A 26,325-nucleotide genomic window follows, 5' to 3' on the forward strand; every position below is an offset into this window, starting at 1 on the left:
ATACAGAAGCGGTAAGCAGCCCACTAAGCAAATTTTCCTGGAAGTGGAAGGAATTTTTTTTCAAGTCTAGAGAAAGCATCTCTAGGTATCTCTCAAAGGTGATGTTCGTGGAGTCCTTCCACATTAGTAAATCACTCTAACTTATATCACAGTCACTTGCATCTGATGCAAGAGAGCAGAGTGGTCACTTGCAGGCATTTCAAAGTTTGTGTGCAATTTGTTGTGAAGGGTCTGAAGCTGACCATGCCCTAGCAATGAAATGCCAAGATGTCATGTGGAGAACCACTGTCTAGGTCAAGGGCATCCTAGCTGGCCAGATTTCAAATCCAGCTGGTCACCCAGGAACCTCCCAAGTGGGTTCAGAGAAATTGTTCTGGGTCAAAGTATAAAGGTCACCCTCCCTACCCACTACGCACTCTTCTGAGAATGCACGGAGACAAATCACTGTGTTTGCTACTACACTTGAGGCAAACCCAGCTCCGCCGTGCAACATGCAACCTGCAAGGCAAGGTCACGATTTGGCCCCCACCAACTTCACCAGCCCTGTCTGGTCCTCTCCCCCTCTCACACATCACACTTTCTGGGGGCTTCTGGCACACTGCCCTGTCCCACCCTGTACCCTCACACCTTCTTGAGAGCCCTCTGCTCACCTTCCAGGCCCACCTCCCAGCATAAGTCTCCTTCCCTCAGAGGATCCTTCTCGGAAGCTGAACCCGAAGCAGGTCTGTCTGGGCACGTCCTGCAGTCACACATGCTCCCTTCTTTCCTGCAACTCTCCACCTGTCATGATGGTCAACTAGCTTAAGTGCTGACCGTCTCACTCTCCACCTGGACCCAGGGAGGAAAGACTCTCATCTGTGTTTTCCACCAACGTTAGCTCAAAGCTGAATACAGCACAGGGTAACGAATGCAGCGTTTATAAATGCTTACAGGACAGGGCAGACAAGTCAGGAAGAGGAAATTCCGGGCACAGGGGCCGCTGCTGCAGTCAGCCACCTAAGGAGAAAGTGCTCACTAAGCGACATGCACAAAAATCAACTAGAAAATAAATGTTAATCCTGAAACCCGCCGATGAGGCCATAGAAAAAGAGAAACTTTTTATTGCTAACAGAGGCAAGAGTAACAGAAGAACACCTTGGCACCAGTAACAATATTTGGCATCAGGAAATAATTAAAAATGAAAAAAAACTACTTTTATGAAGATATACTTTCCCCGGATGTTCATAATAATTAAGGATTAGAAATAGGCAGGGTGCGGAAGCTCACACCTATACTCTTAGCACTCTGAGAGGCAGAGGCAGGTGCACAGCTTGAGCTCAAGAGTTCAAGACCAGCCTGAGCAAGAGCGAGACCCCATCTCTAAAAACTAGCCAGGCATTGTAGGGCTGCCTGTAGGCCCAGCTACTCGGGAGGCTGAGGCAAGGGTATCTCTCGAGACTAAGAGTTTGAGGTTGCTGTGAGCTATGATGCCACACAACAGAGTGAGACTCTGTGTCAAAAAAATAAATCCTTTGTGCTCAGCTTGGCAGCACATATACTAAAATTGGAACGATACAGAGAAGATTAGCATGGCCCCTACAAGGATGACACGCAAATTCGTGAAGTGTTCCATATTTATTAAAAAAAAAATACTTTTTAATTTTAATGAAGGCAAAAAGTGGAAGCCTAATGAACACATGTATATGTTAAAATAAAAAATAATAATAATAAATAAATAGAGCGGCGCCTGTGGCTCAGTGAGTAGGGCGCCGGCCCCATATGCCGAGGGTGGCAGGTTCAAACCCAGGCCCGGCCAAACTGCAACAAAAAAATAGCCGGGCGTTGTGGCGGGCGCCTGTAGTCCCAGCTGCTCGGGAGGCTGAGGCAAGAGAATCGTGTAAGCCCAAGAGTTAGAGGTTGCTGTGAGCCGTGTGATGCCACGGCACTCTACCCAAGGGCGGTACAGTGAGACTGTCTCTACAAAAAAAAAAATAATAATAATAATAATAAATAAATAAATAAAAGTTGAGAATTAGCCTAAAATAGCAAAGCAGAAACTGTTAAATATGGTATATCAAGTAAACAGAATTTTTCACAGCTTTCTAAAATTGCATACTAAATATACATGTATACTCAAATCATAACAATTTTTTAGTATTTTATCATGTGAAGTAAGAAAGCATGATAAGCATGTGTATAAAACTTTTTTCCTGCCATACATAAACATGAATTTTAAAAAATGGAAGGAAACACCCCAAATAAACATCTTTGTGTGAGAAAACAGGAGAAAAATAGTGTCTAAATTTTCCTTGATGATTATTTTAACAGTAAATACACATGAACCACCATGAAAATTCTCTCCAGACCTCAGTACCAAGGTATTTGCTGTTGACTGCACATTCTACATTGGTAGCAGGGTGGGGGTTGGGGCTCTCTCCCACCTGAAGACCCACAGAGCATAAGGTCCCCCCAGCAAGAGAGACCCCCATCTGACTCTACGCAGGCTTGGAAGGTGCCAGTTTCCCAGAGGTCTTTGGTGGATGCTAAGGAAGGGAGATTTTATCCCACACCAGACTCCTTGGGAGCCCCTGCTGAAGCTGAGAGGTGTCGAGGGTCCCCTCCCCAGCAGGGAGCCAAATGCATAGGCATTTGTGCATAGGCTGGACAATCGAGAACAGCTCGGTTTGTGCTACTCACACCACCTGTCAATCAAAACCCAGCAGCAGGTGTGGGTCAGGTGAAGAAGGCGAGCCATTGACTGACTTACTAAGGTGTTCAGGGGTTCTTTAAACTATTCCAGTGGGGATGGATGATTTTTACACATAAGAAACAGTTAAAAAGGAAGTGAAGAAAATGTACTGATACTCACACTATAAAAAATGACTGATCCTTTTGAGTGTTGTGTCCTTTTTTAAAGGGGCTAAATAGTTCAGCCATCTCATGAGGGGGAGACAAGGTTGTCATACGTCTTTGTTGTAACAGTCCTTAAAATTTAATCAGAACCCTGACAGATCTGGCTTCCCATGATTGTTCCTTAGCACTGCACAGATGGGCCTTCCAAGGCCCACAGCCCTCCCTCCTCCACCCCACCCCCCTCACCACGCCCTCCCTTGACTACAGTCCCTCCTGGCCCCCTCCCTTCCACACCCCACCCCACTCACCACGCCCTTCCTGGACTACAGTCCCTCCTGATGGGTACCAATCCCTCATCCTCTGATGCTTCTTGGAGGCTCATTTAGGCCTTGGCAGGATGGTGGGGACAGAGCAGCTGTTCACTCTGACTCTTTCCCATCATTTGACCAGTTTTTAATCTGCAACAACACTTCCAAAATTGAAAATGGAACCAGGTTGGATTCCTGACCAGGGCTGACCAAGCACAGGCTGGCTGGGCACATCACCGCAGGTTCCAGAATGAAGATGGATTTCTGCGAGGCCTGGACTCCTGGCAGAGCAGGCTGGGCTGCCGGCCAGCACCAAGCGCTTTCCTGGGCAGGGACATTTGATCCTGACAAACTCAGACATCCTGTGGCCCTTGCCAAGAACCCTTTGGTTCTGTCTCAGTCACCAACGGACCATCGGGGAGATTTCATTAATTACCTATAAGGCCCTGGTGTAGGGACAAATTTTCATCTTCTGGGGGCAGTCTGCCACTCTTAAGTTCATTCGAACTTATAGTCATTTAAAGTATTTCTTAGAATTTCTTCCAGGCATTCAGGCTTTAAAAAAAAAATTGTGATAAAATACATATAACACAGACTTTACCAACTTAACCATCTTACGGGTACAGCTCGGTGGTACTAAGTACATTTATAATGTTGCTCAACCAACACCACCATCCATCTCCCAGACTGTCTCCATTAACACTAACTCTCTGTTCCTCCCTCTCCTGACAACCATCATTCTCCTCTCTGTCTGCACGGCCTTGACTACACCAGGTACCTTATGTCGATGGAATTACACAGCATTTGTTCTTTTGTGACTTGTTGATTTCACCTAACTAAGGGTGAAAATAAGGGTTCATCCATGTAGCAGGTGTCAAAATGTCCTTCCTTTTTAAGGCTAATGGACACCCCATTGTGTGGACACTGTATTTGGTTTATCCATAGACTTGGGTTTCTTCTACCCTTTAGTTATCATAAAGAAGGCTGCCATGACCATAGATGTCTAAGTATCTTTTTGGGTCCCTGTTTTCACTTCTTTTGACTGTACACCCAGAAGTAGAATTGCTACATCATATGATAATTCTATTTTTAATATTTTGAGGAACCACCCTACTATTGTCAATGGTGACAACACCATTTTTCATTCCCACCAATGGTGCACAGGGTTCCAGATTCTCCACTTTTTCCTCAGTGCTTGTGAGCTTGGTTTTCTGATAGTAGCCACTCTCATGGATACCAAGTAGCATCTCATTGTGACTAGAATTTTTAATGATAAAAATATTACATATTCCTAAGTCTCTTGTAGGCAAGTTCCATTGGCCTAATGATAACTAACCACAGAGCAGCCTCTAGACAGGGCGTGGACATTTCACGTAGATGCATCAATGCCCAAGGAGTGACCGATGGAAGCCTCAGCCACTATGTGCTTTGAAGTGAGTGGATTAGGGAACCAAGTAAGAAGGAAAAAAGATCTCTCAATACGGCACAGAAAAAAAGGAATGGAAGACAGAGGCTTTGGAAAGATCCAGTGCTTGTGAGAGAAGCGCTGAAACTTTGATGGTCTCTCTGCCTGAACTTGTGGAAGGTCCTCCTCATTAATTAGCATCGCTGTACATATGGAACTCGGGGAGGACTGTTCACTAGCCCGGCCAACACTGCTCACTCAGCAAGTCATCTGGAACAGAAACCAGCTCTGCAAAGCTGCACGCTGAGAGTGGGTCATGGATCATCTTTTGCTAAATAAGAACCGAAGAATGTGTCCTATTAATGAGATGCCCGCCACATGACAGACACCATGCAATTAAACCAGAAGAAGCCAGAACACAGTGATTAAAAAGGGCAGACAAAATGGTAGAGATGGGGAGAGAAAGAAACAAAAAATAGTACACTCAAACTCTGAGAAACTGAGAACACGTTTAGGATGGCAAAACGTGTTAAAGCAACGCCCCTTCACGTGCTGTCTCCACCATTCTTTGCCTTGATTCTTTCTCTCCCCAACTTGCCTTAAATACCTTGCCGACGGTGATGTCCCTATACGCCCTGAACATCTCCCCCTCCCACTTTTTGGGCTCAGGTTATCCTGTGCACACGGCACCTCATCTGCTTCCCTCCTTTCCCCAGGGTGGGCAGGGCAGTGACCAAGGCCTCACCCAATAGGACAAGCCATTACAGCCTTGGCCAGCACAACCTCCATCTGAGCATCGGCCAGGAGGATGCTGTGGTTCTCTGTCACCCAGCACTCAGCTGTGTCCCATTCCACACATCAGGACGATAAATAAATTTGCTCCAAATGTCAGTGGCAATTTCTTTTCTAGGAACGCCCTCGATGCCACCACATGCAGCATCCAGCTATTTTTAGAAATAGGGTCTCTCACTCTTGCTGGTCTCAAACTCCTGAGCTCAGGCAATTGACCTGCCTCAGCCTCCCAGAGTCCTGGGATTACAGTGTGTGCCACTGCACTCGGCCCTTCAACCTATTCTGAAAAACGACTTTGTTCCCTGTGTGTTTTTGAAAGTAAGTAAGATATATGCAACAAAATGAATGAAAAAGAACTTACAAAACCTTTCTGCCCAGAGGTAAGTGCTGGTAGGACACTACACTCGTGACTCAAATCCTTACTGAGGTCCTGCTGGAGCAGGGCACTGTCCACATTTTGGGGACACTGAAGAGTAGCCACACTCTATCTCACAGCCTGACATTCTGGGTGGGACCTCGATGGTAAACTGACATGGGGTCCTATGGCAACATGCTCCAGGGACACTGCACTAAAGGAGAAAGAGAGAGATGATGGAGACATCCTTAGAGCATGTCACTAATAAATTATCACTTAGCAGAGTGGGGGTGAAAAGCATCAGCAGAAGCAGCATGTGCAAAGGACCTGGGGTGGTTGTGTGAGGATAAGTTGGGGCACCAGGGGAAAGCCTATGGGGGGATAGGCAGGTCACAGGATGTCCTAGGGCCATGGGAGGGGTTGGGAAAGCAATGCAGGAGTTAGGGCTGGGGGTGGGGAGACGGGATCTGAAGTGAAATGTCCAAGGACAATAACAGCACTAGCTAACCTATGTGGCGTGCTGGCTGCATGGTGGACACCATGACTAAGTGTACACAACATGTAGAATGAGCGTCACACATAATAAACACATTTACCTACAGCCCTGAGTGAGTATACAGAAACATACCGCGAGCATTCTCTCTCTCTCACACACACACACTATCGGCCCTGCACATCCATGGATTCAGCCAACAGTAAATAGAAAAGTGAATGGTTGTGTCTGTATTGAACATGGACAGACGTTTTTCTTGTCATCATTCCCTAAACAATGCAGCATAATAACTACTTACATAGCCTTTACATTGTATTGGGTGTTATAAGGAATCCAGAGGTGTGCCGGGGAAAGGGTGCAGTTATATGCAAATGCTACCCTGTTTTATATCAGGGAGGCCTTGAGCATCTGTGGACTTTGGTACCCCCAGGTGGTCCTAGAACCCATCCCCCACACATACCAAAGAACAACGGTAGGTATACATGCATATGTAAATATCTGTGCACTATATGACTCATTTTGACCCTTGTCATTTCCCAAGGAAGCTGTAATCATCCCCAGATAAGGGGTCAAGGCACAGAGGAGTCAGATCCACTCTCCAGCTGCCCACACCATGCAGCTGGGGGCAACTGCGGTGTCAGAGCCTGAGGAGGGCAGCCCTGCCTGGAGGGAGGACCCTCGGATGGGATAGCCAAGGTGTCATCATTGGAGAGTGCAAACCGTCAGCTGTTGGATCCTTGCTCCTTGTGCACTGACAGACACAACCACCGGGTCATCACAGTGGGGTCCTACCGTGGGCACCATTTCATAAACAGACTTGCAAATATAACTGTCTGGGGCAACTTTCCACATGTGGATTTAAGCCAGTGGTGTCCAACCAGCTGTCCAGGATGGCCACGAACATGGCCCAACACAAAATCATAAACTTACTTACAACAGCCTCACCTTACACTGTGACACTTCCAGAAAGTGAAGAGCTAGGGTACCACAGCTCTCTGCATTCTCAGCATCTCCCTGGGTTCACCCTGGGGCCAACCACTGCCTAAGAAAAAGGACTGGACCAGGACACTGGACACATCACACACTCTCCCTCCACCTCCATCCATCCCCCCGTGCAAATGTAATGATGTCTGCCTAATATTTCTATACATGCCTTTTTTCTTGCTAAGCTGCTTTTAATCACACAATTATGTCAGACATATTTTTAAAGTTTCCTGCATAATTACTTCCCACTGCCTTATAAACACTGTTCTTTTAATTTTATACCCTCTGAGTTAATACACAGGACATGGTCAAATTCATCTGCCTTCTAAGCTGCAAACGTGTTCTCCTCTCTCAGAAATGCAAACTTATGATGGGCTGTGTCCTCTCAATGTCTCAAGCTTGCATTAAAAATACTCCAAAGTGCCAGCCCGTTTGGACCGCAAGTTTTGCCCTTGCTCTCATTTAAGAAGCCTCGACTGGCTGCCCCAGTGAGGCGGGTTTGCTGGGGCCAAGAGGACTTTGGGTCTCTACTCCTCAGGGCAGTTTTCAGTCTCACTCAGTTGACACACATTTTGAGTTGGAACATATGTGATTTGGAGACCATTTTGGACTCCTGGACCAGGGCTCCCTTCAAGGCACTCATGTCTTGATCAGAATAATGCAGGTGCGCTGATACTCACAGCTCCCCCTTGTCCAGAAATTACAGGTAATCATCCCAGGTGGAAACAGCATTTTGTCTGGCACAGTATCAACCCCATCCCCTGGTAACAGGGAAGACACAGGAGTCCAAAGGGCAGATTGCTCAGCCCCCAGCCTGCCCCACGGAGTGCCATCCCTCCCACAAATGCATGGCCCCAGATACCATAATTGACACCTGTGTCTGTGCAGCATGCACCGGCTGGCGCCCAGCAGCCATCATTATCTATTTTTGTAATTTGCCCTTTCGCTGCTTCCAGCTTGTCCACCAGCTCCCCAAAGCATAAACTTTTCAATGTGCCTGCTGCTCAACGGACCTATTTCAAAGAGAACTAGGCCAGGTCAAATCCATTTAGTAACAAGGTAAAAATTACTGTTCTCTATTAAGATTCTACGCCTCTCCCTGTCACCAACACAAGGTGACAAACAAGACAACTAGTCTATCTCTACAAGGCAGACTTGTAAGCTGCTATTTGCTGTCATGGAACAGACATGTCCCTTGCTAAGGAGTTTTAGAAAAATGACAGCCAGCCCTGAGCCCTGCTGATTGGCAACTTAGCACCACTCCCACCAGATACCTGCAAGCTTTCAGTGGGTGTAAGGCAGTTCCACGGGGCCCTGGGAAGGCTGACACTTGCTACACAGATGCACATTTAATTTATGATAGGACGACTTCAATTGGATTGCGGATACAGCCTAAATGGCAGGCTGTATTTGCACACCTTAGGTTTATAAGTGGCAGATAAAATACTCCTCTGAGGTAGGAACCACAGGCACATTTGTTAATAAATCACTAACAGGAGATGGAAAGACCACAAAGAGTTTTAAGCCCCATTTGTAAAAGCCCATCAGCGCAGGGGGCTGACCAGCACAAGGCAGGGAATTCCCACCCCACCTCCGCCAGGGGACGGAGGGTGGGGAGGAGCCTCCAGGTGTCAGGGAAGGATGCAGTGGCCCCCAAGATGCAGAAAGTGTTACCCAGAAGCACACTGGCACTCAGTGGGCAGCATCCTGCAAATGCAAGTTATATCTGCTGGCCTGACCCTGCTTACTAGTCCTGGATGGCTTGAGGAGGATGGGGAGAAGGGCCAGGAAGGATCCCATGGCTTAGAGGTCCTCCATCGCCCTGTACCAAGGAACGGTGACTGGAAACTTTGCTTTTGTACCATCGTGAAGCTGACAGCAGGACATCCTGTGGCCTCCAGCCCCTAACTTGAGGTCAGAGGTAGTGTGACCTTGGGAATTTTGGCCCAAGTGTCCATCCTTTGACATAGTGGGCTCTTGCCTGTCCTAAGTCCACACGTGCCCCTGTGTGGGAGGGTAGGAGGTGGCAACAGGCTGAGCAATAAGGAGCCCTTCCTTTCATAATGTCCCCTGCCCTCCAGGATGAGTCTCCATGGCCATGGCTGCCCTGGAGACTTGAGACCAAAGCCCAGAGCCTGGAGTGGAGTGGCTGACCTCAGTGGCTGACCTTAGTGGCCTCATGACAGTGCCAGCCTTTCTCGGGTCTTTTTTCCATTGCTCCAGACTCTCTGGGCTAAACTCTTTGGGTTGAATTGAACAAGAAGGAATTATTGGCAAAATGACAGTCAGGACACAAAGCATGACAAGTCCTGCTGGCCCAGTCCTGCCCCAGGGGGGCAGAGGGATTACCTGCTCCTCGCCTGGGCATTCTTCTCTGTTCAACAAGATGCTCTCCCACCAAAATTTATGGAATGGACCTAAGAATATAATAACTCGAGAGCTACCAGGGACAAGGCAAATCCAGACAGGTTCAGAGAGCCCAGGTGTGACCTCCCTCAGTCATTCATGTAGACATGGTGTTGTAGAACGGGCTTTTCCACCCCATTGTGACCTTTCTGCAGTGGCCATCCCAGCCCAAGTGCAGGGGGCAGTGTAACACATCCACATGGTGCCGAGTCTTACAGGCCCTTTCTCTTGAAAATAGAACCTCAGAGGGTAAACAGTGGACTTGCTGCAGTAACAAGTGGGAAGGCAGTCGGCTTGGTTTTCTCTCTTGGCTTTAAATGAATAGCTCTAGCTCGTATGGGAGACGATGAGGCCCCTAGCCATGCCACTGTCAGAAGGACAAATCTTTGCTGGCTTCAGTTTATCTCTTACAGGGACTGGAAATGGAGCCGTGTCACTGGACACGGACTGCATGCCCAGCTCACCTGGGCTGGAAGTACTGGGATTCCTCCTTGGTTATTATCTCCAGAAATTAGAAAGCAGACCCAACAGGTCTCCAGAAGTCCTGGAGTCCTGATGGAGAGTTTGCTGTTCCTGCAGTGAGCCAAATTCACTTATACGCTGAGTATCATTCTCTCCTGTGCATGTTGGGGGTGGGAGAGTGCTCCCCAGCAAAGTCTAAAAGCTGCCTCTGAAACTATGTGCTTTCTTGTGGAGTCTTAGACCCTTGCCGGCGATAACAGTACATGAGACCCTGGCCCACACCCCAGATGGAGAGGGCAGGTGCCTCTTGGATAGAGCCTGTGCCCACAGGGTCAGCTACACGTCGAAGGTGCTGAGGGCCTCCCTCTGCAGGCTGGGGCTGGGGCTGGGTGCCCCCAGAAAGCAGCTGAGCCTCAGAGCTGACCACACTCAGTCCTGAGCGCAGAGCTGTGCTGGGGATGTCAGCGCAGCTTGGGCAACGCCACACCTGTGAGGACTGCCCCATACAAGGGAACTGCAGCTCCAGCTCCGGCCCTGCTTCCTATGTTGAGGAGTCTCAGGCACTGTCTGGTCTGTCTAGACCTCTTGCCTCTCTGTAGGCATGGGGCTGGCCAGTCCCCCTGAGTCGGCTCTGGGAGCCACGAGGGAACAGCAGGTTGAGGGGTGGCATGGGAAAGTTCCAGAGGCAGATGAGCCCAGCCCTCTAAGGGACAGGGCCACCCCAGTTGAGGTCAGAGGTAGTGTGACACCAGTTGCGGTGGAACCTGGGTGACCCCTATTCCTCATGGCACCTGGAACCACAGTAGCAATGCTCACACACCCGGACCATCCTGTTGCTCTGACCCATGACCAGTGTGTTCTGGAAACTCAGTTTCTTCTCTTGAGTTTCACCAAATACTATGTCAAAGCTGGGAGAAAAAGCTTAGAATTTAGAACCAGTGAAGTAATGTTAATAATAAAGGCAGCTATATTCTGTCTGGGTTTTGTCTAGAAGACTGAACCCCATTTCCTACAATCAGAAACCAAAAAGCCAGTGAGGACACAGCTGGGAGCCACCAGTCACCCTGGGCCAGAGAAGAAGTGACACTGTCACCAGCAGACGTGGGAGGGGACTGACACTGCCAGAGACACCAGCAGAGCAGAGCAGAGCAGAGCAGAGCAGGGCTGGGAACAGCCCCTCACATCCTGGGGGGCAGCCAGTCATTAGGGGAGCCCCGTAATGCTATTTCCTGGAAAAGGCAGCAAATGGGTCTGAGGACGGCAGGGAGTGGAGGCCACAAGGACATGGACAGGAACGGCTGTGTTACCATTTAAGCCCCATTCTGGATGAAGATCTAAGCCCTAGTAAGTTTAAGTAACTGGTTCAACACAGCAGATGTTTCACTGGGCTCTGGTCTTCTATTGTTTGCCTGGAAAGAAGACAACAGCTTAAGAAGGCTAGGGAATGAGTGGGTCCTCACTCACCACTTACTGTGAGCACTTGCTGTCAGAGGGGCAACAGTGTTTTTTGAACACTCAGAGAAAACAGACAGAATATTGAGGCAGCATGAAGAAGCCTCCTCGGGAGCTAGAGGCACCACCCTACGAAGTTTCCTGCACCCACACCTGGAAAGCGAAGCTGTCAATTTCCCCTGTCAACATCACAAGTGCCAAGACAAAGGGTCTGTGCCTCATCTAAGACTCCAAAGCCTTGCCCAGCTCAGCCAGGATGGACCTGCCACCCACCCAGGGGAGCTAGAGGAGAGAAGCCAGACCTGTCTCTGAACTTGTCTCAGGGCCGATGTTCATCTGCCCACAGCCCCATTTGCTTCTCACCCAGACCCATCTGCTCCAGCTTGTGTGTCTAATAGACCTGAGAATATGGGGACAACTTATAGTTCTCGCATCACCAAAATGCCTCAAATATTGCTAATTCTCAGATTCCCTACACAAGGATCACAGCATAATTTCTATAACCCTCTATTCAAAGTGTGGCATACTTTGGCCAGGAGCGATGGCTCATGCCTGTAATCCTGGCACTCTGGGAGGCCGAGGTAGATGGATGGCTTGAGCTCAAGAGTTCCACACCAGCCTGGGCAAGAGCAAGACCTCATCTCTACTAAAACTAGCTGGACACAGTGGGGGATGACTGCAATCCCAGCTAGTCAGGATGCGGAGGCAAGAGGATCACTCCAACCCAGAAGTTTGAAGTTGCTGTGAGCTTCACGGCACTCTGCCCAGGGTGACAAAGTGAGACTGTGGAAGAAGAAAGAAGAAAGAAGAAAGAAGAAGGAAGAAGAAGAAGAAGAAGAAGAAGAAGAAGAAGAAGAAGAAGAAGAAGAAGAAGAAGAAGAAGAAGAAGAAGAAGAAGAAGAAGAAGAAGAAGAAGAAGAAGAAGAAGAAGAAATGTGGCATACTTAAGGAAGAGAAAGAGAGAATCTCTGCACAATAGAAAAATCAATGGAATTTTTTTTTTTTCTCAAAAAGTGAGAACATACAAAAAGGAATTCATGGACAGGTAATTTGCAGACAGCATGAGCATGTGTTTCCCTTGTACCAGCCCCCTCCCCTCCCTGCTCCCACCCCAAAATAAGAGAAAAGATAGAAATTGACATCAAATCCATTTGAAAGATAACCAGGTAAAAAATATAGTTGGGGGAGAAAAAAAACTGAGCCTTAGAAATAAACTCTGATTATTTCAGAGATTTTCCAGGTTAGAAAATTCCTGATGTTGTTTATTCTTTCAGCCACTTTTGGCTTGTTAGTTTGTCAAAAGCAGTAAGATGGGAAAAAAAAAATCTTCCTAAAAGGTAAATGCTGAGGACTGGTTTTTACTTTTAAAAGATTATAATGCTTAGTGCCAAACTTCCAGAAGCAGCAGGGTTCAGTGCCGTCTGCCCATGTCGGGGTCCTTGAACAAGGAACAGAGCAGGAATTCTTCCCACGGGCCTTTCTGCCAGCCGTGCCCAGAGAAGGTGCCATGGGGCCACCCCCCTAAGAACTGAGTCCTGGCACCTCCGGGACACTGGGGCTGCCACCTGCAACTCACAGCAACATCAACCTTACCTCATCTCTGCCCATCAAGCAGATGTTCTGAGTGGGTATTCCCCCTGTTCTAAGCAGGTATTCCCCTTGGTCTAAACAGAATGCTTCATTTTTTTTTTAATCATCAGTTTTGAGCCAGAGGCAGGCTCGTTTCCAAGCACTCAGTCACTGAAAGATTTTGAAGAGAAAGCTTGAGGTGTTTGACAGCTTTTCAAAATTAAGTCTTTTCATTTTCCTTCAGCCCCTCGTACCTGGGGTTCCCTGTCAGTGCTGATCCACGGGAGGCCGGAGGTTGTGGCGTGGATGAACCACCCCCACGCTAGTTCATCCTCCTGAAGAGGATGATGGTGATGGGAAGGCATCGGGCTTCTGTGAGCTTCCCAGTGACCGTTTGCAGAAAATCTGGGGAGAGAGGCATTTTTTTTTTAAAGTTCGCTTCCTTGGGCGGTGCCTGTGGCTCAGTGAGTAGGGTGCCGGCCCCATATGCCGAGGGTGGCGGGTTCAAACCCAGCCCCGGCCAAACTACAACAAAAAATAGCCAGCGTTGTGGCGGGCGCCTGTAGTCCCAGCTGCTTGGGAGGCTGAGGCAAGAGAATCGCGTAAGCCCAAGAGTTAGAGGTTGCTGTGAGCTGTGTGATGCCACGGCACTCTACCGAGGGCAGTATAGTGAGACTCTGTCTCTACAAAAAAAAAAAGTTTGCTTCCTTGAATGAGTTGAAATATTGAATACTCCACCTGGAGTTAGGAGCTCAGGACGGATGTAACGTTGACATCGCCAGCAGTGGTTGCGATCACCTGCGTCCACGTGTGGAGTTTGACTCTGCCCCCACCCCACCCGTGTTCCACTCCTGCCCCACTCCTGGCCCCTCATTTGTTACAACATATGAATTATGTCCCCGTAATAGTTTTATCATTTCACATCACTGGCACCGTAACGACGCCCTCACGAACACCCCACACACTCGTGCATGTTCTAACATCACCAGCATTTTCTGCAATTTTGTGAAGCTTGAAATGAGTCCTTTTGGTGCTGATTTCCAGAACCCACTGACCTCCAAGCCCGCCGGCCCGTCTGTTTGTTATCTAGACACCTCTCAGCCAAGGTGGGGAGGGGCAGCCTGCAGACCCCTCAACTCTTGTTTTTCAAGCTGGTTCCTTCAAAGATTTCTTTCCTCCTGAAAGGCACCCTGCCACACGCATCCTGGGAAGAAAACTAAAGAAAAACCAAGATTCCCGGCTGCTGTTTCTAGTCATTTCCATAGACACCCTGCCAAGGACCTTTTGTTTTGTTTTGTTTTAAGCCTGTTTTGCTTAAGGTGACAGAAATGCTGGGACTCTCCTGGGACTGTGACGCTAAGTGATTCTGCTACATTGCTGCAGACTCGATGAGTATCTTGTCAGCTAGTTTTTCTGAAACATTTAAAGTGAGTCGCAAATGATGCGCTGTGACATTTATCACTTGAGAGGAGCCCGCACCCCCTTATCTCCCGCTCTGTAATTCTCCTTAAGTGCTGCCTCTCAGGCCACGGGCTGGTGGCCTCCAGGTGGCTGGAGCAGTTCTCCATCCCAGCTCTTCTTGTTCCCTCTGGTTCCCTTTCTGGCAAAGAGTTTCAGCAGGTTAAGTGACCCCACCACCCTCCAATCTCTGGATCGATCTTTCTGTATTGAGGTCTGCGATCTGCAGCAGACCCTTTCCACCCCTCCCCGGCCCCAGCCTGGTCCTCAGAGCCTTCCCACCCCAGGGATTCATTCAGGGAAATCACACAGGGGGCCACCTCCAGCTCAGCCCTTGGTAAAGAAGAGAACAGAGCAAGGCTCAGCCTCAGCCAGAATGTTAGAAGAGAGAGAAGGGAGGAGGCAAGAAGAAAGACACAAATCAAGGCAGCAACCCACACACTCTACCATCTGAAACAACGATTACCCAACGCAGGAAAAGGAAAAGCGAATGGATTCCTCTCCAGGAACACTGCCAGAGCTGGGCGGCAACTCAAAAGAAAATTAGTAAGTAGCAGGAGAAATGCATAAAAACAAAGGTGTCTGAGGAGCCCCATAAGCCTAGAGGCTGTCTGGTCCCCTCCCCTTGGCCACACACACCTCCAGCAACTTACTGAACCTGCTGTTAAAAAGGGGTGGATAGGCAGGAAAGGAGCGATGGGACCCGGACCCAGAGACGCACATAAAGCATGCCAGATACAAGCACATGAAACAAATCAAAATAAATCCGTCTATCCCTGTATTTACTTCTTTGCCCCTCTCCTGTTGGCTGGCTGTGTAGTAAATCTCCCCCAGAGAAAGGGAAGGTGACAGGCGAGCCTAGGTAACATATCCTGAGATTTCAAACATAAATATGGAGTCGTGGAAGAAGGCAAGCAGCCTGTAAGGTGTCAGCTTCTTTGATAAGTTAATATGTCCTCCTCGTAGCATAAGGCCCAGGCGAGCTTGACATTTGAATCATTTGTGGCTTGGGGGAGAAATGGCAGCAGTCCTTTTTTTTTTTCTTTTTCTTTTTTTTTTTCTGGAAAAGAACCCACATGTCTTTATAAGCAGGGAAAGTGTCATGATAGTGCTCAGGAGCTTTTCCATTTCAGCCATAAACCACAGTCTTGGGAGCTGGGCCATTTCTGCCAGGGAGTTATTATTTGACGGAGCTCCAACTAAAGAGTGCCCGTCAGCCCAGCATGGTGCTCCACCCCCCAGGGCATGATGGTCCACCCCCCAAGGTGCTCCACCCCCTGGCATGGTGCTCCACCCCCCCACAATGCTCCACCCCTGACATGATGCTTCTTCCTCTCATGATGCTCTACCCCCAGCACAGTGTTCCTCCCCCTATCCCACCCCCACAACCCCCTACCCCCCCGCATGGTGCTCCTCCCACTCCACAATGCTCCACCCCCAGACATAGTGCTCGTCCCTGACCACTGCCTGGGGCACCAGCAGATCTCAAGCAGAATGACCCCCACTGGAAGGTCTAGTGCCTCATTAGCTATCAAGGTATCTTTCCTTCCATCAGGTGGGCACAGGCATGGGAGGACCCAGTAACCCATGATTTTTCTTTCAGGAGTCTTGGGAAACCATCCCGTCACCTTCCTCCCTCCCCGCCCTTGGCTTGGCACTCTGGGATTTACCAAAGTCTTCGTTCTGGGTGCTGCCACCTCCTTCACGCCCGTCCCTGCCTGGGTCAGACCTCCAGGGCTTTCTCTGTTGCACAGACATGGGCGCCATCTTGTCCTCCCCTCCTCACCTCTAGATGGCCATGGGCCACCTTCTAGCCGTGCCTTCTCCCTTGGCTTTAAGACAGAGCCCTCTCTCTCTGGTCACTACATCTTGATCTCCTTGTCATAAGACCGATGTTTCCAGGCCTGACCTCCCACACACAGTCCAGGCACCAGCAGAGGCTCTGAGAAATGCAGACTCTCACCCCCACCCCAGACCCACCAAGCCCACATCTGCATTTCAGTATTTCAGATCCTAGGTGACTTGAACAACATCACAGAGCAAGGCCTCCTCATCATGGGATTCACCTGGGGCACATTGGTCGGGGGGGCTCCCATCCCACAGAGATAAGGATTCCCTCTGCCACCTGCTGCACCCCCATCACTCTTCTGCTCCAAGAGCATCTTCAAGATCCGTCCTTCTCTTAATGACTCTCTGACCTGTATCTCCTGCTCCATCAGATTTCCCTCCCTGGTTCTAGGTCTCCATCTGGACTGGTGTCCAGGGCTGATGTAACAGAGCACCACAAATGGGCGGCTCATACCAATGGGAATGGATTGTCTCACAGTTCTGAAGATCAGAAGTCAGAAATCAAGGTGCCCCTGAGGCTGGATTCTGCTCTCCTGGCTTTCTCTTGGTGCCGGCAACCCTTGGCTTCCCTGGGCCTTCCAGCGGCTGTGTCCCCCTCTGTATTCTCCCTGTGCCTCTGTGTCCTAATCTTTCCCTCCTATCTCTTACTAAGACACCAGTCATTGGATCAGGGACCCACCTAAACCCAGCATGACCTCAACTCCATGCGATACCTCTACAAATAAGGTCAAAATAACAGGTGGCAGGGGTTAGAATCTAAGCCAATATTTGGAAAGAAGAAATTCAACTCACAACATCGACCTGCTTGATACATCACTGGCCAGTCCCAGACCCTCTTAAATATGGAGTACGGAGTATCCACACTGAACTCGGCACCCCCACCTTGATGCAGGCTGTGACCCTGCCCTCCCATCCCAGTAAACGCACACACACGGGCATCACTTCTGCTCCCCACCGTCCTCCCGCCTCCCCAGCATGTCACTGTGCACCTTTCTCTCCATTCCCGCTGCCCCCCACCCTCCCATCTCTTGCCCTAGTTACTAACCTTCCTCAGGTCTCCCCACCTCCAGGCTGCCTTCCTCCAGCCCACTGCACACAGAGTCTTCTTGCCAAACACAACTCTGATTTTGCCACTTCCCTGAAAAACATGGTCACAATTCTGAGTTGGAGACTAGAACCCCACCACCACCATGGTCTTTCTAAGCTCAGGAAGCCCTGCCCAGCCTGTGGCTCCAGACTTCAGGACTGCCCCACACGGCTGACCTCCTCGTGTTCTCTCCCCGGCTCTCCCCGGCTGCCTCTACCTGCTTGGAACCTCAGCTGTGCTGCTCATGCTCTGGGTCTCAGTTCCCCACCACCTCCTCTGAGAATCCATCTCTAAGGCCCAACTGTAGCTGGGGAGCCTTCGGGGGTGCACGGTTCACTCTCAACACAGGCTCAGCCTACAGTTCCGAAGAGCCCACCTGCTGGCCCTAGGAGCCCGTTCCAATGCACGTCGTCACAGGAAGCAGGTGTCCACCTCCGGCCTGCCAGGGGGTCAGGCATGGAAGAGACACTGCAGAGATAGATGGATGGAAACAAAGGAGGTCCCTCTCTTCCTTCAGTGTAAGGTCTCAGACTCACCAGACTTCCAGGACAATGAGCCTTCTCGGGGAATATGGACTTTGGGGCTGAAAGCGGTGGCGCAATCGCTAATTGCCTTGTAAACTGTGTTCTGCAGCTTGTGGCCTGGTAAGTGTGCTTAACTGCCCTGCTCGTAGTTCACCCATCAGCCCATATGGGAAGGAGATAAAAGACTGTCACAAAAAAGTGCACTGGAAATGTAAACGATGCCAAGATTTGCTTTGCTATTTTTCCACAAAGCAAATTAGTTAATCTGGTCTTTGGCCCTCTGAACTCTACAAAAGATAAACCAGCCAGTCTTCTATAGGCTCTTCTTTGAATTATTTAAGAGAAAGCAGAAAACATGTTTTTTGGATTGGTCCTACCCTAAGGAGCCCTTTGCCTAATTAATTCACATAAAACTACTGTGAGTTAGGTGAAACGAGCTAAAAGTCAGACCTAATTCACTAGAAACCAGGGGACCACATCTCAAAAATCACCCTCCCAAATGGAACCAAATCACGGTCTTCACAGAGAGCTTCATTACAGGATGGGACACAGAAGGGCAAGTCCTCCCTGTCCTCCCGCAGAACCTCCCAGGAACCTCCATCACAGCACCACACTGATATGCATTCATGTCTCTCTCCTCCCCCTGGGCCGTCATCAGGGTTCCCACAGCCTAGCACCTGGTGTCCTGTGCCCTCACACGCACACCCCACACGCTCTGCACCTGGTGTCCTGTGCCCTCACACCCACGCCCCACACGCTCTGCACCTGGTGTCCTCTGCCCTCACACCCACGTCCCACACGCTCTGCACCTGGTGTCCTGTGCCCTCACACCCACGCCCCACACGCTCTGCACCTGGTGTCCTGTGCCCTCACACCCACGCCCCACACGCTCTGCACCTGGTGTCCTCTGCCCTCACACCCACACCCCACACGCTCTGCACCTGGTGTCCTGTGCCCTCACACCCACGTCCCACACGCTCTGCACCTGGTGTCCTCTGCCCTCACACCCACACCCCACACGCTCTGCACCTGGTGTCCTGTGCCCTCACACCCACACCCCACACGCTCTGCACCTGGTGTCCTCTGCCCTCACACCCACACCCCACACGCTCTGCACCTGGTGTCCTCTGCCCTCACACCCACACCCCACACGCTCTGCACCTGGTGTCCTGTGCCCTCACACCCACACCCCACACGCTCTGCACCTGGTGTCCTGTGCCCTCACACCCACACCCCACACGCTCTGCACCTGGTGTCCTCTGCCCTCACACCCACACCCCACACGCTCTGCACCTGGTGTCCTGTGCCCTCATACGCACACCCCACACGCTCTGCACCTGGTGTCCTGTGCCCTCACACCCACGCCCCACACGCTCTGCACCTGGTGTCCTCTGCCCTCACACCCACACCCCACACACTCTGTATCTGGTGTCCTGTACATTCACACCCATGTCCCACACCCCTGCACCTGTACAGCTCTGTTGGATGTGCTCGCTGAGGCCAGTTTCCCTCCATCTTGAGAGGAAGGACGTGTGGACCTTCCAATTCCATAGCACCTCAGAATTTTGTGATGCCCCCCCTTTATATTCAGAACCCAAGTGGAATCACATGTATGGAGCAAATGTTTCCCCTGGTTGCTGGCCCTGAGCAGAGGATGGTAACATACGGGGCATGCAGCTTGTAAGACACAGACTTCAGCATCACACAGGCCCACAAAGACATTGTTGAGTAAGTTCTGGAGAACAAAGCAAGCTCCAGACAGCAACACAGAAAGAAATAATGCATTAAAAAGATGAAGGGAGACTCCCAGTGCAGGGCTGCCACACAGTTCTCCTGATGAGGGTTCCAGAAGGCAGCGGACAAACTGCAGGCCAAAAGGGCAGAGGCCTGCCAGGGCACCTGAGCCCTCCTTGAGAAGGCAGAAATGCTCTTTGTTCTGTGGAGAGGGAGGATGTTGGCCTGTGCCCATCAGGTCTGTGGTGGGCCCAGCAAGCCTCCAAGGTCACCTCCAAACCTTCTCTGTGCTCCACCTACCCCAGCCCTGCAGGGGGCATAGCAGAGGTGGGAAGTGACAGGGATGGTTTGCCCAGGGAAACCTCAAGCCTCAGACAATTATTAGCTGTGCTGATGACATACCCCTCGTGACACCCACCATCACGATGGTATCACAACACACCATTGTGGGGTATCAACAGCACCCCAGAATCTGGCACATTATTATAGCACCCAGCAAAGAAGGGGATGGATAATCCAATGGGTGGCACAGTGCAAAGAAGGGAGATGGGACCCAAGGTAACAGAACAAACCAGGGAACCTTCATTTTAAAATATTTACCAGTTGCAACCACACAATTTGGTCTTGTGGCAGACGGGAAGATGCCCCCCTCAGAACCTCATGAGAGAGGAAGGAGGTCACCCACCAGTCTCCAGCTGCTGATCCCACCCATCTACCTCGCCTTTGGGGCCAAAGTCAAGTTCTCCTGAGGCTGGTCAAAGAGGGGGTGCTTGAGTCATGCTCTTGGTGGGGTGACCCCAAGACAATGAGGAACGGGGCAGTCATCACAGGGTGGGACATTTCTGTCCAGCCTAGGCCCCTCTAGCAGGTCCCTTTGCTCCCCCACTGAGTTGACTGATGTCACATACCTCCTTACAGCAGCCTACCCTCCCACATTTCAGGTTCACTCTTCTGTCACAAGTAGGGCCAGCACTGGCCAGAACACCTTACGGTGTGGTGATTGCAGAGAATCATCCCAGAAAACACATCATGTCTCCAGGCTTGACTGTTAAGGTGTCACCTTTGGTTTTATGGGTGCTGTCTCTCGGAGATGCATGCCAAGGGTTCTCATTGAGAGTACAAGGTAGAGACCCCCAAACTGTGCTCAGTGCAGAAATTTAAAAGGAAAACCATGTACTTTTGCCTTCTTTAAAGATTCACAATTATGTGGTATCTTACTGAGAAATCCTGTAGTTAAGGTATCTTTTTAACCTTATTTAAGCCATCATTTTCCAAAGAAAACTGACTCCCGCAACTTATTTCCATAGAGTTACTTCTTAACATCTCAACCATCATGAATGTTCTATGAGACACAGCTCAGAATCTGGGGGTCAACTATGTTTCCTTCTTTCTTTTTAAATAAAATTATTTCTTAAGAATTTGATGTAATGGGCGGCGCCTATGTCTCAGTGAGTAGGGCGCCAGCCCCATATGCCGAGGGTGGAGGGTTCAAACCCAGCCCCGGCCAAACTGCAATAAAAAAATAGCCAGGCGTTGTGGCGGGTGCCTGTAGTCCCAGCTGCTGGGGAGGCTGAGGCAAGAGAATCGCGTAATCCCAAGAGTAGAGGTTGCTGTGAGCTGTGTGACGCCACGGCACTCTACCCGAGGGTGGTACAGTGAGACTCTGTCTCTACAAAAAAAAAAAAAAAGAATTTGATGTAAGAACATCTATCATCAGGTAGAGAAAGAGAAGAAATAAAACTCAGACCTATACTTTCATCACTCCAGCATAACCACTATTAATATTTCAATGTATTTTCATTCATGCATTTTTCTCAATAAAAAACATAACTGAAAGAATGTGACTATATGAGAACTTCTTCAATGCCTTCCCCATCCCATGGCTTGCGGTATGTCCGGTGCTCTGCAATCTCTCGCTCACCCATCAGGCTCCACCTCTTGGGCACCTCTGATCAACAATTTCTTATCATCCCCTCTACCCTGCTCTGGTTGTCATTCTGCCACACTCAACATGCCGTCCCCCCATCCTGAGTCAGGTCTTTTACCCCAAATTTGGGTTGCTGAGGCTGGCTGGAGAAGACACTGCTAACACAAGCCCCCAGCCAGCTGCTCTGAAGTTCTTCTGATCCTTGGCTAATTTCTCTGAAGACAGGGGCCAATTGACTAAGCCCCTCTGAAGACAGGGGCCAAATTCCTCCACCAGCGTCCTCAGCACATCCTTTTCCTCCTTCCCTTAGACATCTTCCCATCATCCTGTCTCTTGCAGGATGTATTCAGTTTCTGTGCACTCCTAACTTGTTCACTTTAGTCTGTAAACTCACATCTCTCCCACATGAAAAAGTCCTCCCTGGGCCACACGTCCCCTTTAACAACCATCCAAACTTCTTCCCTCCCTTCCCAGCTGCACCCTGTCACCAAGAAGTCAGCAACTATACCCAGGTGCTTCCCTCCACCACCTCCTCCTCATCCACACACTGACATGTTCTGCAAACACTCACACTTGGCATCTGTCAGGTGTGATGCTTGGCTCAGAGGGTAGATCAAGAAGAAAACAAATGCAGCCTTTCAGGACCTGGTGAGCTGGCTGGAGAAGGACACTTACTGTGGTGTGTGGACAGAGCCTCCTAGGAGACCCAGAAAGTGACCTGAGAAGACTCATGCCTAAAACCCCCTTATTCTGGGTGACATCTTCATGCTCTTCTGAAACCTTTTTCTCTTCTCACTAAGGTCACAGTGTTCTTAAAGCCAAGTCCAACAGCTCTTCCTTCTACTTCTACCACCGCACTCGGCCCCATGTCACATTAAAAACTATCTTCCCCACTCTGCTGTGCTTTCCAGCTTCTCCGGGACCTTGGAGAATGTGTCTAACCCTCCCACCCTGAACCTCCAATCTGAGGAAGACTCTCAGGCCTAGAAGCCTAACACAGTTCCTCCGGCAGAGTTCAAGTCCCACTTCTAGTTACAATCAGCATGATTATGGCCAGTAGCTTCTCAAACTCAGTCAAAAGCAAATTTTTGATTCCTTAATAAGGCTAAAATCACAGAAGCTACCCTAAATCCATCTCATTCCTCACCTGCTCTACCATCACCACCACCAATTAATGCTATAATTACTAGCTCCAAAATGTCTCTCAAAGGTTAGTATTTTCCATTTTTATGCCTTGGTTTGGATGATTCCGGCTGACTAGTCTTTTCTAAATACCATGTACCTCCTTATTCCATGAAAACTGCAACTTTCCATGGCACAGGGAGGCTGGGGAGATTCAACATGCCCCACAGTTTGACCTACTTTCCTCTAAAGCAGTGGTTCTCAACCTTCCTAATACCACGATGTATTGGCATTGTTAAAAAGGAGTCGTGACCCACAGGTTGAGAACCGCTGCTCTAAAGCCATGCAGCCCTCACCTGACACATGGTAGCATTTAATAATGGTGTCATTGTAACAATTAGTGCTGTCATTCCTATTGCCTTCACATACACACACAGCACCTGAGCAAAATCCACCTCTTACCATCCCCTCATTCATTTACTCCCAATGGTAACTGAGCCTCTTCTGCATCCAAACACCACTCGGGCTCTGCAGGTTCATAAGCAGATGACAGACTAAGGCCCTGCTCTCGTGGAGCAGCTGCTCTATTTGGGGAGAGATCCCTAAAATAAATGGAAGGTAAGTTTCTATTACAATCTTTCAAGAGAAGAATTGAAAGGCATGGAAAGGGGAAAAGGATTAGAGAGTTACAGTTTTATGCAAGGTGGTTGAGGTCATCCTTTCCACCGAGGCAACATTCGAGGAGGTGTGAGAAGAAAGTGAGACACAGGGTCATGTGACTGTCAGAGGGAAGGAAGTGAGACACAGGGTCATGTGACTGTCAGAGGGAAGAAAGTGAGACACAGGGTCATGGGACTGTCGGAGGGAAGGAAGTGAGACACAGGGTCATGTGACCGTCAGAGGGAAGGAAGTGAGACGCAGGGTCATGGGACTGTCAGAGGGAAGGACTGACAGCAACTGTGGTGGGACATGCTGCTGGGTGCGAACAGCGAGGAGATTACTGCGTTGGCATTGCGGAGGGTAGAGGGAGTGGGTGGAAGACTGACTCAGGAAGGGTCAGCAGACCGGTAGCTCAGGGAGGAATAGGCCCTGGAAGGACAATGGGTTTTATCACTTCTTTTGGGAAAGAATTCCATCATCAAATGCATTTGAAAAAAAGGTAAGTACAGTGACAGATTTTTTTATTATCTTTAATATGTTAATATTAAAAGAGGACAAACACATTCCCTTTAACAAATTTCAAACCTATTTTCCTCACTCTTTGGTCAAGGGACCTTTATTCGTGTCTTTATGTCGAAACCAGTTTGGAAATATGGCCTTACATGTGAACTAGACAAATGATATTAACTTTTCTAATAACAATTGACATTGTCAGACTAGCAACAAAACAGTCAAGATGGCTAAAGGTGACCCCAAGAAACCAAAGGGCAGGATGCCTTTCTATGCCTTCGCTGTGCTGACTTGCAGAAAAGAACATAAGAAGAAAAACCTAGAGGGCCCTGTCAATTTTGCAGAATTTTCCAAGAAGTGCTCTGAAAGGCAGAAGGCAATGTTTGAGAAAGAGAAGTCTAAATTTGATGGCATGGCAAAGGAAAATAAAGTCTACTATGATAGGGAAATGAAGGATTTTGGGCCAGCTAAAAGAGGAAAGAAGAAGGACCCTAATGTCCCCAAGAGGCCACCGTCTGGATTTTTCCTGGTCTGTTCAGAATTCCACCCCCAAGATCAAGTCTACAAATCTTGTTATCTCTTTTGGAGATGTGGCAAAAAAAGCTGGGTGAAATGTGGAATAACTTAAGTGACAGCAAAAAAGCAGCCTTACGTGAATAAGCCAGCCAAGCTGAAGGAGAAGTATGAGGGGATGTTGCTAAGTCTAAAGGAAAGTTTGAGGGCACAAAGTGTCCCACTAAAGTTGCCAGGAAAAGGGGGGGAGGAAGATGAATGAGATGAGGAGCATAAATAAAAATCTGTTTATCTGTAACAAAAAAAAAATTGACATTGTTAACACTCAAATAATTCTAGGTAGCAATTGTACATAGAAATGTTTTTTTTTTTTTTTTTTTTTTTGCAGTTTTTGGCCGAGGCTGGGTTTGAACCTCCACCTCTGGTATGTGGGGCTGGTGCCCTACTCCTTGGAGCCACAGGCGCCACCCCAGAAATGCTTCTTTTAAAAGATTTAATTTAACATTTTCTCTCAACAATGAACTAGGAGCTTATAGATAGAAAGTGAGATTAACAGATGTCTGTATGTGTTACTATTTAAGCAAATATGGCCTTCTAAAATTTTCTAACGCTCAAGAGTCTAGGTAGGCAGTGAGATACTCCCACTTTTCTTATGTCTGCCCACCTGAGTTCATTTAGACATAAAGAAACTCTGCTAATACTCTTCAAAAATTTTTAATTTTAAGGTTATAAAAATTCTACATATAATAGGACACAGCATAAAATACAAAATCCACAACAGTTCAACATTGTCAAAAAAAAAATTTATAAAAAGAAAAAGAATTATTTTCTTAATCCATAGTAATTTTTTGTTACAACTCAATGACAAAAATACTTTGACAGCAAAGGATATGGAAAATGCTCATTGTTATTATTTTCTAATCATAAAAACAAAATAGAAGTCTCCAGACTTTACTGAGTTGAAGTGATTGCTATGCTTCTAACTAGGAAATACTTGTGACATCATGTCCTTTTTCAGCATGACGCTGACAGATCACCTGAGCCCACACAATCCTGATCAGTGCTCTGGGGCTCAGCCCACATCTAACAATAGCACTTCCTAACCACCCGTCCTTCACCACGTCTTTATTTGGTCAAACGACCAACATGGAAGCAATCAGCCACATCCCCTGAAACACGCTGGTCAGCAGCTATTATCCCCTTGCTTTCAAAACACATGATCATTTAAGTAAATTCAACCTTGTATTTTCAAATAAATTTGACATCCACAGAGAACTGTCCTGAACAAATGCACTTTTAAAGCTTTTCTGAAAATTACAGTCCCTGGACAGAATGACCTGGTCTACTAAAGGAAACAAAGAGACTATTCTCCACGACTTTTTTTCTTGCTTTGCATACAAAGTTAAAAAAGCCAACAAGTTTTTTGAATTTGTCATTTTGGACTCAGGACAGCTAAAATAATGACACGTCATAAAGAAATTGTAAGTTCCTACTTTACACTTAAAGTGAAAGTATTTAGGTTGGAAAGATATATGTCAAGTACATAATATACAGTGATACTAAACAAAAACAAATAAATGTGGCTGATTGTTTTGTATTTTTCTCTTATTTACAGGATATTGTAACAGAAAAGCAAAATGAAAAGCAAAATTATAAAAAAACTATGAGTCTCTAGACCACTTATAACCACAGATGCAATAAAAGTTTTTCAAGTACAAGGAGGAAAATTCAGTCGTATATGAAAAGACTAGAGAACCACAGCATAGAAAGTTTTACGCAAAAAGGTAAAGGAAAAGTCCATAGGGTACTTCATAAATAATTAACTTAATAGATCCTAATGTAGTTTCTATAAAAAATCTAATAAAAAAGAATACATTACAAAGG

The 26,325-nt window shown here is 48.3% G+C and overlaps 1 non-coding gene across 1 annotated transcript; it reads left to right on the top strand.

Annotated features, from left to right (window-relative positions):
- Positions 1 to 1,513: 1,513 nt before the first annotated feature.
- LOC128571338 (U6 spliceosomal RNA) lies at positions 1,514 to 1,618 on the top strand. Its single transcript, XR_008375769.1, has one exon. It is a non-coding gene; the product is annotated as a U6 spliceosomal RNA (small nuclear RNA).
- Positions 1,619 to 26,325: the final 24,707 nt, after the last annotated feature.

Source organism: Nycticebus coucang, chromosome 18 (genome assembly GCF_027406575.1).
Source record: "Nycticebus coucang isolate mNycCou1 chromosome 18, mNycCou1.pri, whole genome shotgun sequence".
In the NCBI taxonomy this organism is placed as follows: domain Eukaryota; kingdom Metazoa; phylum Chordata; class Mammalia; order Primates; family Lorisidae; genus Nycticebus; species Nycticebus coucang.